The sequence below is a fragment of the Meleagris gallopavo genome, chromosome 6 (assembly GCF_000146605.3).
Source record: "Meleagris gallopavo isolate NT-WF06-2002-E0010 breed Aviagen turkey brand Nicholas breeding stock chromosome 6, Turkey_5.1, whole genome shotgun sequence".
Lineage (NCBI taxonomy): Eukaryota > Metazoa > Chordata > Aves > Galliformes > Phasianidae > Meleagris > Meleagris gallopavo.
In genome coordinates this window covers 7619166-7631024 of record NC_015016.2, presented here as the reverse complement: position 1 = coordinate 7631024, position 11859 = coordinate 7619166, and positions in this window count along the sequence as shown.

Below are 11859 nucleotides of genomic sequence, written 5' to 3'. Positions count from 1 at the left end.
AGCCGTAAGAAACTTTGTTATTTTTAACTTCAAGAAAAAATTTATTAGAAAATAATATTTTTTAAGAAGCGCACATGGCGGCAATTCTGTGACGATGGAGACGGTAGTTTGTACAGAGGGGAGAAAAGGATGTTTTGCATTAATAAATTGAGAAATAACTGCTGTAAATTTACTAAAATGTATTTTTGAATATTTTGTAATAGTTTTAATAGTTTTATAGAAATAAAATGTGCCATGCACAGTCTGGTTAGTATATAATAACTAAGAGTTCCTGGTGCATCCCATTTTTTGCTTTTTTTTCCTTTTCCTTTTATTTTTTTTTTTTCCTTATTTTTTCCTTATTTGTTTGGGAAATGTAGCGCCCACAGGAGTGCTCGTTATTTTATTTAGATATGTTGCTTATCACTTTTAATTTTGGTACGTTGGATAAGGAAACAGATACATCACACCCGCTCCAAACCTGTTGTACTAACAGTAGAACCTCACTCATTCGCACTAACAGCCGCAGACCTTTCCCTTTGCCACCACCAGTGCCCCATCTCCCCATTCTTGCTCAGGCAAAGTTTCTCCTCTTCCAGTTTCAGCACTGGGTTTGTGCCCACCTCTTGGTCAGGTCTGGGCATTGCAGGCGTTTCTTGGTGGATTTCCAAAGGGACCAAGCCTGGTTTGCCCTTGGAAGCAAATTATCCTGAAGATAGGCAGCTGCATTCCCATTGCAGTGAGTCTGTGGGGTTGATAGGCTTTAATTTGCATCTCCTGAAGATGCAAACCTGGGGAACTGGCACTGACTTTGGTGAATTAATAGGAATTCACATGGCTGATGCTGAAAGATGGGGCTGCTGACTGGATCCCAGTGGCCACCTTGCCTGAGTGAAGATGCAGGGCTTGGGGCTACCAAGAGAAGAACAAAACAACCTTTGCCAAAAAGAGGGGTAAAAATTGTTTGTTTATTCTGAGAGCCATACCTGAGTGGTAATGCATCCAAGCCTACCCCCAGCCACTGATTGGTGGAGATCTGGGGGAGAAGAGCCCAGCTCCAAGGCCCCGGAGCTCGGTTTGGGGTGCTGATCAGTGAGGTTCTGCTGCAACCCCCTTTCTCCTCCACAGAGGATTTTCAGGATTCCTTGACAAATTTTGCAAAACATTGTGTTATGTGCGTCTGAGACAGGACCGTGCTGGAAGGGAGCTTTCCTTGAATGTCTTCTCACCTTTTCTTTGGTTTCCATTACTCACTGGTTTAGGACGTTCACTCTTCGGGCAGCACTGTGCTCCAGAGACGAGGCCACATCCTCCACTGGGATGGAAGGCTGCTCCAGAGGTCCTCCTGGGATGCATGGAGGAGCAGATCTTGCTTTTCTTTTCTGTGCTCAGAGTCTGTGAGTTCCCAAAGAGATGATGGGAGAGCCTGGGCACATATGCACCTGCGTCAGCCTCTAAGGATGGATCTCAAGAGATGGCTTCTCCTTCCTGACAGCCTCCAGTTGGAAGCCACTTTCTCCCTCTGAAGATAGGGATGATGCTTGGTGGTGGCCAAGATGGCTAGAGCTTAGCATGACCACTCAATGTTGCAGTGTCTGCATGGACTGTCAGGATGAGAGCGGAGCCATGGCCTTGGGCAGGGGATGGAGGCTCTGCTCTGGGATGGGCCAGCCAGCTCCCACTGAAAGTCCAGCGTTAGAAGGAACTGGTGTTGGTTCTTGGATGGGCACGCTTGCAAGACAGTGGCGACTGCAGTCTTCAGACCATCTGACTGCAGCTGTGTCAGCTACTCTGGCTCAGTAAATGCCATCCTCCATGCGCTCCAACCATCCCTAAGGTCACTGCTGCAGTGGTGGTAGTACTGTCACCTCTCACCAGTGTTTGGCATCAGTGGGACTGTGCTTGGAAGGCATCAAGGCTGGGACTCTGCTGCCTGTGGGTCTTTTGGGAGCCGTTGGTGCACTGGGAGCTGCACCAACATGGATGCAAGCATGGATGTAAAATATGGTCATGGAACAAAGGAGCCTCTACTTTGTAAAGAGTTTGTCCTTCCATGGAGGTGTTGGGGCATCTCAGCTCTCTGTTCCCTATCTCTCAACAGTGGCTTGCATGATGTAAGGACTTTGCTCTGGGAAAATAGCACTGTGGAAGCACAGATCTTCATGAGATTGTGCAGTACGATGAGGTTGTGCAGTAGGATAGAGCTTGAGCCACTGATGTGAGGTCTTCAAACTAACCAAGATGACAAAGACCTTCCTGTGCAGAGCCTGGGCTTTGGTCAGAGTAGGGCACACGTCCCAGTGCAGACCATATATACCATCTCTAGTCTCCAGCAGCATGCCAGAGTTTTGCCGTGTGGAAGAAGCTCAGAAGCCTCTGTATACTAGGATCAAGCTGCTGTGCCCAGTAACCCTGTGCTGTGTCCCCTTGCACATAACTCTGATGGCTGACCTCCCTCTCACCATATATTTATGACATCTCTTGAAGCCTTCAATGCACTGTGCCCAGACCACCACTCTACACCTTAGAAGCAATTCGTTAGGACAGACCAATGCAACCAGCTCTTGTAGGAAGGATGTGCTGTTGTCACCTGGTTTTGCCTAGGAGATGTCACCGTCCATTGTCAGGGTCTGAGTATGGCAATAGTTTGTATAAAATGTTCACATAATGGTGGCTACAGAATAGTTTATGACTAAATACATATCTATTACTGTTAAAATAATGTATAAGAATGTACTTGAAGCTATTATTCTTGTGCTCTGTTGTCTGAATAATTAAAGAAATTACAGAGACTTGTTGAAATGCCTGCTGTGTGACACTCAGCTCGCCAGCTCTTGCCCCCAGTGACACTGAGATGGGACACGGAGACGGGGTTTGGCATGGGAGGAATTCTGCCTGGGCCAGCCTGATGTTTGCCTGCCAAATTCCAGCTGGGTGTGCAAAGACAACTAATTTGGCGGGGTTCTGGGAGGGAAGAAGGGCTGCACTGAGTGTTATCCCACAAGGCTGTGTGAGCTTGCCCTGAAATCAGGGTGAGAAGTGGCCCTAATGAGAATGGGGCTATTCTGTGTTGGTTTTCAGTGAATGGTACTGGTCCGTGCCAGGTACAGCAGCTGAAGGGCAGAGGGGATGTGCCAGTAAGGGAGGATCACATCCACATGGCAATTAAAATTCAAGCCACTCACCGAAGCAAACCAGCTCCTCCACGTCTAACTCTGTGTTGTCATGTGAAGGAGCTTGCCTAGGTCTATCTTTTTATGTATATGCACACAAATAGCTATGTATAACATTATTACCCACATATCAAGAGCTAAACACATCCTACTGGGCTATAAATACATTTACATTGGCCCTCCTGAGCATTTCACGTGGAGCAGAGCAGGACGGGTGATGTAAATGAGCCGAGTTGGGTGATAATTGGGCGGCAGCTTTGCAGCTCCAGCACGACTTATATTTCAATTACAGGGGGAAGGAAACCGGAATGAGCATCTGATTTTACTCATTACTGAGAGCCATTAGGGACCACTACATTTCCCAAGCTTTTGAAATTCTCTTTTCAGCAATTTCTGCTTTAAAACTAGTGCAAACTTCACCAAAAAAAAAAAAAGTCAATTTTCCATATACAGAACACTTCAGAGCTTTCAATGGAGCAGTGTTAATGCGATCCTTGGCCTAGGAAGCTAAAAAGGAAAGGAAAATCATTTTTTAAAAGAGCATCTTTACAGAAGATGGGATTTTCTCCTATTTTGGTAGGAGCAGGATGAGACCCACAGGCACTGTTTGAGCCAAGATTGTTAAATGTCATTTTCAATACTTTGCATTTGGGGTGTTGAGCCACACAGACTTAAAAATAATTCTAATTTTCAGGACCGAATGATGAAAAAACCAGGAAGCAAAGGCAGGAAATATGGGTTTTATAATCCTGCAATCCTGCAGCAGAACCCAGTGTAGCATTTTGAGCAGGTCTGAGAGCACGGAGAGCTGTGCTGTCACCCGAGAGCCCAGTGCAGGACCTGTATTTCTTTCTTCCTCTTTTTTTTTCTTTTTTTTTAAGTGAGAGCAAACCACCAAACCCTGCTGCAAATCACGAGCAAAACCGCAAGGTCAGGAAATCTGTTTGGGAGGCAAAAAAAAAAAAAAATTTGCTTTGATGGACTGTGACCTAAATGCGAAATAAATATTAGATTTGCTCAGTTTGGTGTAAAGAAATGTCTGTTCGTATTACCAAGGAGAAGAGGTGACAAGGGATGCTCTGAGTGCGTGACCATGAGGTTCCCCACGCTCGTGCCTGGCTCTTGGGGAAGCATCGCTGCAGCGTTCCAAGTCAGAGCTTTCTGCTGGCATTCACTGCAAGGGAACGGAGGATACATCTGCATGCAATTATGGCAACATCCTTTCGGTATCATCCGTGCTCTATGTCACAGACCTGACATGGGGTCTCACTGCCTGCAGGAAGCTTATTTTGCAAGCGGGGCACAGCTCAGGATCTGGCCAGTTTGGAGCGTTACAGCCCTTCGTGAAGTTTTCTGAAGCAGTTTAGGCTGAAAGGGTCTATGATGGTCCTGGATGAAGAGACATCCAATATAGGGCCAGCCTAGAGTGGGCTGCTGGGGGCATCCTGGTGGGTCATTGGGGATGGAGAGCCCAAGGATGGATGCTTCCCCCATCAGGTAGCAGATCTTGTTCTGTATAATAACATTTTCCCCTAAATATAGCAAATCTCTACAACATAGAATCATATGGTGGTTTGTAGATCAAGCACTAGAATCTGGTCAGGTCAGATCCTTTATATTCTCTTCTGGGGGAAAGAAAAACAAGAGTTAAAGCGGCATCATAGCAAAGTCATGCCAGGTTCAAAATCCGGGTGCTCAGAGCCCTACCACTCCCACAGCCTGGCAGAGAGCAGGGCACTGCCTGCCCAGCCTTCTCCCTTAGTCAGCCCCATGCTGCTCTCTACAGCAGTAAGCACTGGCTCTAATTATTAGACTGTGATGAATGCAAATAAACACTAGTCTGGGGATTGCTCATGCGGGATTTCTTGGAATAGACACTGGTTTGGTGCGAGCTTTGTTGGCTCTGCCAAATGATGCCCTTTCTGCTCTGCAAAGTTTTACTAGAGACGGGAGCGTAATAAATGCACAATATCGAACAAGTCTGATCTGGCACAAAGTGTGTATGAATAACCATTTTGTGTGAACACCGGTGGCAGCTACGGGGTTCACAGGCCTCAGAAAGTCCAACTGCCATTCAAATATTTGCAAATAATGAATCATGTGATCCCACAAATAACAACAAACCAACCTGCTTGCTTTCATTGAAGAAAATGATTATGAATCACTGTGTACCGTGGGCCCAATCCAACAACCACCAGCATCAAAAGCAGCCTTTCTACAACTTCAAACAGGCATGGAGCTGCTCTGTGTTTGCTCAGCTTTGCTCAGTGTATCCCTCAGCTTCATATCTCACGATTAAATAATAGAATATATCAGGCAGGCAGGAATTTCCTAGAGCAGCCAAGAGTGGGCAAATGTCATCTCCTGACTGCATATGTGCAGCTCCCACTGATGTCAGTAAGGTTACGCATGGGCAAAATGAGGTCAGGCTGTGTTGTCCTACTTTACGTGCCCTGTGGTATTACATTCAATTAAGTTTGTCTCCCAGGACACAGCCTCCCTCCCACTTAAGTCACCAGGAACTTTGTCACTGCACAGCAGAGCAGGAGAAGGCATGAAACACCGCTCTTTGATCTGGAGAGTGATGAGTCGGTAGCACACGGCTGCTCTTTGAAAGGGGTAGTTTGATGCTGTAGGATAAAATGGAAAGATCCATGAAGTCACAGCGTGGGGCGTCTTCTAGGGAATGTGGCTGCATTGCCAGGTCCCCACTGATGGCCTCTGCGGGACCCTCTTCTAAAGGCAGCAGTGCACCCGATGAGGATAAAAAAACACACCTCTGAGGACAACTTTCTGTAATCTGCAAGATGAGAAACACCATTCTGACACCATCTGAACGATACCTGTGTATCTGTGCCATTCTGAGTGATGTGCTCTGCACAGGTACCACAAAACCCAAGAAGCTTTAGAACTGTCAAGTGCAGATGTACAAAGCAGCCTGTTTGGGAACCCTCTTATTTATATACTGATTAACAAGTTGGGTTTGATTTTAATTCAACTTCTGCCATTATGTCCCTTCTAAATACCTTTGGAAAAATAGGGTAGCCAGCTTTTAAAAGCTGTTAAACTTTGCACCTGCCACGTAAGTCACAAGGAGGCCCCCAGAAGGCAGTAGACAGAACTCTGGTTCTGCTGGTGTGTCCACCTGCCTCTTAGTGCAGGCAATGGACTCCAAGAGATCCATCAGTTTCCCCTGAGGTGGGTGCCCTCTGGCTGGCTGAAGTGGCTGGGTTGACCCCATCTCCAAAGGGAGCTGAGACATTAAGAGCTCACCTGCAATCATGACTCTAAACATAGGTGTCCCAGCTTGGAACTGGCTTGCCCCAAACGCTCTCCATTTTCCACGAAGGCTCTCTGTTGTGTGACGGATTGCAGTTAGAGTCTCCTTGATTCTGGTTTTCTGCTGCAGGATAAGCTCAGGACTTCAGAACAGCTGGAAACCCCAGCACCTCTCCTTCCAAGTGCATGGTACGCTTGTTCAGCCTTGTCTGCTATGGTATAAACACTGCACACGTACAGTGTAGTTAATTAAAGCTATTCCCACTCTTTTTTCCTTGGGGGGAAGGAAGGGAGAAGAGAGAGAACCACTTAGGAGGAGTGCTTGTCACGTTGCTTAATGCAGTCTTCAGGGGGCTATGGAGCGCTGCGGGGAAAAATGCCACAGAAGCATTGGGAGAGCACCATGGAGCCAAGGAGACATGTCTCTGGAAACAGATTTCCCTTAACTCATGTGCTGTCACAGAGAAGGAGAGGAAACAGACTGAGACCATTCACTCACCAAGACCAGGAACACGGATGGAGGCTTGCGCTGCTACCCACCCAATGTTGACTTCATGCTTGGGACCTTCTGGGATCATGGGATGCACCCACTCTCCAAAAGCCCAAGTTCAGGGCAACTCTGAAACGGCAGCAGGAGTTCCATGTGGCTGAGCACGTCCATGACACAACCAGCTGTGTGCCAGCACTCAGTCTGAGTGACTCAGCCCCATACCCAGACCTTTCCCAAGCTTCAGATGTGGAATTAGAGCATTCTGCAGCTCCATGCTTGCCCTTGGAGCTGAGCTACTCGCCCAGACACCAGGAAGTCACTCGGGCTTTTGTCCTGTGGTATGAGTCTTGGGCCCATTTGGGCTTGGTGATGGCTTGGCCCCTGCTGGGATGGAGCTGTGGTATTTTGAAGTGAACCACAGCACAGTTCTCTCCTAGGATTCAAGCATTTCCACTGTGCATGCCAACAGGAGGAACTTGCAGGGTAGGGCATGAAGTAGCCCAGGTGTCCAACAGGAAGGAAACACCTCGTTTCATTCTACACAATCATAGAATCAATCCTGGAACCACAGACTGGTTTGGGTTGGAAAGGACTTTAAAGATCACCCAGTTCCAAATCCCTGCCATGGGTTGGTTTCCCTCCACCAGCTCAGGCTGCTCAGGACCTCATCTAACCTGGCCTTGAGCACCTCTAGGGATGGGGCACCCACAGCTCTCTGGGCAACCTCAGCAAGGCAAGTTGTTTCTTTATGAAAGTAAAAGAACTCAAGTTTGGGTTCCCGTCGGATCTGTCATTCACAGCAATAATACATCGCAGGGAAGTGTTTTTCGTGATATTTAGCTGTTAGTGCTCTTTTTTTCTCTCACCAAGGAAATAACTGCACTTCAGTCATCAGCTGTGGCTGAGAAAGAAATGCACAAATATTATCCCACCTTACCGTATAGCAGAGCAGGCAACAAAATTATCTTGCAGATTTATACATCACAGCTATTCTTTTCCCATTTATAGGGATCCTGACAGGACGGAAATATTTACTGAGAGTTAAACAATGTCATCTGTTATGATGAATATCAATTCCAGCAGAAGCTGTTTCGTATTAAAAAAGGTAGTCAAGGCCAATTCTCCTCTTGGTGAATATAGGCACAGCTTTATAAACTTCTTTAAAGTTTCACCCTGTACACCAAAATAAAGCTCAGCCCAAGTAGCTTATGTAAACAAGCACTGTACACATGTGCAAGAGTTTGCCTTTAAATAAATATCTCACCAGAAAATAGAAAAAAAGCAGAAACCAAGCCCCAAACCTTTCAGAATTCCCTCCTTTAAATGGAATCAAAGTGACCCCTAGTGATCTGCCACTAACCATGCAGCCAAGCACGGTGTGCAGTGCTACACAGGCTGATTAAAGCTAAATTACAGCAGTTAGCCACTATTACAATGACCATAGAGACTATTCAAGTACAAAATATTTTCCAAAACACCACTGGTTCTTTTCATGCAAGTCTTGAACTGTTAGAAGGAGAGGATTGTTTTTATTAGGCCATTAAATATAGGCAACACAATGAATTTATTAGTAACTTATCATCCATGTGTCTTCTGGCACTGCTAACGTGCTGTTCTTTGGGAATAGGCAGGATAGGAAGTGCACTAGATTTGTGATTTAACTCATTTGTTCCTACTTTTTGGAACAGTCACAGGCTGATGGCAAAATTGTTACCAGTTGTGCAGCGAATGCCGGATGCTCCAGTGGGATCAAGCCATGCTCCATGGGCCCAGCATGGCTGGGCAATGGGAGACAGATCTTACCTTGGCAAGGTCATGCTTCTTCTCCCAAACGGTCAAGTGTATTGGGTTTTTAAAAATATATTGACCAAATTGTGTTTGTTTACCATGAAAATCAGTAGAAAAGAAATGGGGTATCTTTGGGGTCACTCTCCAGCATGAGATCCACCAGGAGTGACGTTGGGAAGTCAGCCAGCAGTGAGTCCATGGTGTGCTCCAGCATGCCCGGGGAGGTGTCAGGGCTGGAGTGTGGAGCAGCAGCAATGGGTTCCTCTGGTTCAGGAGGTAGGGGTGGACAGGAAGGAGATGCTGAGCTGGGCTGAGGCTCAGGACACAGATCTTTTATAAAATACATCTTCTATAGTTTGCATGTGTCAATGTTGGTACCAGAAATGGGTAAAAATCAGGACACCATTATTGCTAGGAAAGACTATTTTAGTTTCATAGGTGTATTAAAGTGTACCTCCAGCCCATCTCCACATCCATACCCATTAGCAACTACACAGCTGTGCCTCTGCAGAACAAAGCACAAGAGCATTCCTCCTCCTAGTGCTGCCCTCTGCGATGGCCATGCATGGAGCAAATTGCCACTTGACTCCTTTCCAGAGCTACTCCAGCACTCCCTGTAATTTTCAGAGGCTCTGCTGGAGCATCATAATGACACTTGCTCCCTTGTTGTGGTCAGTGCTACTTTCATCACCCATTTGCAATAAAGCTCATTATTTTATGTTGTTTTCTTTTCTGGCCTAGATTTGTCAGCACCTTGCTCTCCGAGCAGCAATTATTAGTTAAGGCATTTCTAGGAGAGGTTCCAGGAGGACTTCTCATGGCAATGAAGTTTCACAAATGGTGCTGCTAAACCTGCCCTGCCAGCCTTCCAGGGGTGGTGGGGACCTCCAGCCTTTCAGGGGTGCCCAGATTTTAGATAACCACAGCCTGTACCCCCAAATGCTCACATCAAGATGCTGGGTTGCTACTAATGGTCAACATATAGCTTCATTTCTCAGGAACAGTTCTGCACCCTCCATCTGGGGACTTGAAGAAACTTGAATGAGCAACGTTGTACATTTGTCTGAGCATTGAAAATTAACCAGAGAACAAGGATTTGTCATCAGACAATGAACTCAGCTCTCAGGGAGTCCCAGCCTGTGCTCTACCCTGGGAATCTCTCATCAGAGCCACTGCTGGGGGACAATACCTGGACTACCAACACTGCTGTGTTAAATGAAAAATGGTTGGACCTCTGTTTGCTTTTCAGGCTTACAGAATGAAAGAAAACATTTTTGGTTTTGTCACAAGGAGCAAATCCAATAAAAACAGGCAGGTAAGAAGAACAATTGTGCTCAGTGCAGTGACCTGGGTCTTCTACATTTAGATATCTTCATTGGTGTTAATTCAAAACATCCTATTCCAATTTTTTTTATCCATAAATAAAGAAACATTAATCTCCTTATATGTTTTATTTTTGTTTTGGATAAAATGATATAATTTTAATGAAGGGCAATAATTATACAAATACCTTTCATCTCGACAGAGCAACTTTCTGGTGAAGAACCATTTCCTTATAGAGCCAGAACTGTGATCATCAGACATACTCACACAGCCTCTGAGTCCCAAACCTGAAAACTGTAAAAATATAATTTATTTTATACATGCATGCTGCGGGTTTACTTCTCCAGCTCAGGAATGAGAATACAGAAGCTGGTTTCGCTTTTGTGGTCGAATAGGTCAGTGCAGATTTACCATTTTAAACATGTGCAGCCATAAATACGCAACAAAACAAATTGTCGCTGCTGCTGTGATCCAAACCTCAAATTAAAAACAAACACAAATTAGAAATCCCCTTTAGAAATCTCATCTGTCTCAAGCGGCTGAAATATCATCTCGATGACAGAACTTCTCAGATAACAACAGCAGAATGTTTGGGCTTTTTGGAGTGTTTTAACTCGACCTCTTTGTTGTTTGTTTGGAGTATCTTCATACTTTGAGGCGTTTTTTTAAGTTTCTTACTCTGTGAGCCACGTGATTGCACGAGAATTTCAGATTATGCTGTGGTTTTACTTTTTCAAGCTGGCTTCCAGCCTTCAGCATTTGCAGAAGGAGAACCTCAAATCTTTAAGACCTGGAGGCACAAAAAAAAATCCTTGGGCTTAACATGATCTTGTATTTGTTTCCTGATAAAGTTTGCACAGTTGAAGTTGGCATCAGGAGACGAGCAAGAAGCAGCACAGTGGAACATTCCTACACTGCAATGCTGGGAGCTATGGAGAGCTGAGGAGCAGCCCTGTTCTGCCCATCCATGGGACTGCAGGAGCTGCACTGCCAGGGGTTTCAGTAGGATGCTGTTGTTGAATATGGAAGAACCAGAAAAATGGCTCATGGCAACCAGGGTATGGGATGCGAATACCTGCATGCACCATGGAAATGGAATCACAGAATCACAGAATGGCTTGGGTTGGAAGGGACCTCAAAGATCATTGAGTTCCAACCCCTTGCCATGGGCTGGTTGCCAATCACCAGAGCGGGCAGCCCAGGGCCTCATCCAACCTGGCCATGAGCACCTCAAGGTGGTGCATCCACGGCTTGAACCTGACCATGGAAATGCAATCTGGTCTTTAATGCAGTGAAAACAAGAAGCTTTGCTGCTCTATATTAAGAGGGAACCAACATGCGAGATGGCACATGCAGCAATGAGAAATTTAAACACATCTATCACATTGGCTGTCTTGGCACGTGACTGCCCAGCAAGGGTAGGAACTCTGATTTCCAATAGGGAGAAAGGAGCAGAGGTCTTGGCCTCGATATTGCACAAGAAAATAAAGTAAGTTTTAGATGAGAGAATGATCAAAGATTAAGAGTCAAAGAGAAAATGAGATATATAGCACCTGATTGATTGGGTCAGGATAATGCAGAGCAGTTCTTTGATACTGTAAGAGGCTTCAGTTTATTTTTAGTCAGAACAATTGATCTAAGAAGTATTTGCAATGATGTTATATCAGTATATGCTGCCTAAGCCAGAAAAGATGGAAACAGAGAAGTGGAAGCTGTAGGCTCAGTGATGGGGGCTCACTGTGAAAATGGGAGGAGGAGACAAATGGATTTCCTCAGGCATTGATCTTCCCCCTGATCTATTTTAATACTCCTGGAAGAAACTGATAC